Raw genomic sequence first — 1,239 nt, 5'->3', positions numbered from 1 at the left:
TGCCGAAGCCCAAAGGTTTGTGAAAACCAGATTTCTAAAAAAAGTTATTGAATATTGAATAACAATATTTCCTTTAAAACTATTAGATAACTATTAGATTACCTACTACCAATGTGTTTATATTACAATAATTAGAAACCCACTTTAAAAACCAAAAGTATTTGAAAAGTATTCCAGATACTTTTTCAAAGTATTTGAGTAGTATCTTAAATACTTAAAAAAAATGTATTTGAGTATTTACTCATATACTTTTTAAAAGTATTCTTTACAGGACTGAATATACCTATAATTGAACAACAATATAATATGTTGTAAGGCGTAAGCTACTAAGATAATAATTGTTTTGATGACGGATACCTATTTCATTCTGAATTTAAAATAAGTCGGTCGTCGGATACAAATTCGATTTAAGACATTAAGCATTCTAAATTGTTTGCATATTTTGCTTAGTTTTTAAATTGTTGTTTATTTTTATTGCATATTTAGGGAAACAATTATGAATTTGATAGATACAAATGTACAATATTATATTTAAAAAAAGTTTATTTGGTACAAATTATTGTAAAATACCTTTTTATTATTAATATTAATATTAAATTTAATATATAATTAAGAATACATTTATTGCTCTGCTCAGAATCTAAAAATATAAAATAATTTCTTTTGAAAGATACAATCTGTACAAAAGGGTTCATATATATATGTATACAATTTGAATACTTCATGCCCACAACCTACTTATTGGTTTATTTTTAACAGTTCGAATGATATACATACAGTAATTGTGAATTTATTTTTCATATCATTATTCATGGAGCGAAAGAATGTATTGATTTTACAATGTTATAATATGTAGGTTTTTATTTCTGTCTGTCAGCATTCAACAATATTTTGGGTAAGTAGTAAAATTGTTCTAAATTTCAGATTAGCATCTTTTCTGATAGAAAAATGAACCTATAGTTGGTACTTTTGGGAGGTCGAAATTTCAAAAATTCCGAGTCATTTTAGAAAGCGTAAAAAAAACAAAAAGAAAGTGAAAAAAGTATTTTTCACGCAATACCAATTGAAAAGAAAAAGTTTACCGGAAAGTCATTATAGATTAATTTTGATCTTTGTTAATTTTTTTTAACTTTTAAATTTGATTTATTAATCAAGTATGCTAAGCTGACACGTCTCCATCCAGAATCGTATTTCAATTTATCATTGAATTCAAATATAACACATTCAGTACACCGGCAT

The sequence above is a fragment of the Acyrthosiphon pisum genome, chromosome A2, assembly GCF_005508785.2.
Source record: "Acyrthosiphon pisum isolate AL4f chromosome A2, pea_aphid_22Mar2018_4r6ur, whole genome shotgun sequence".
NCBI classification, from domain to species: Eukaryota; Metazoa; Arthropoda; class Insecta; order Hemiptera; family Aphididae; genus Acyrthosiphon; species Acyrthosiphon pisum.
The sequence above is the reverse complement of the archived record's forward strand: the minus strand, read 5'-3'. Positions refer to the sequence as shown.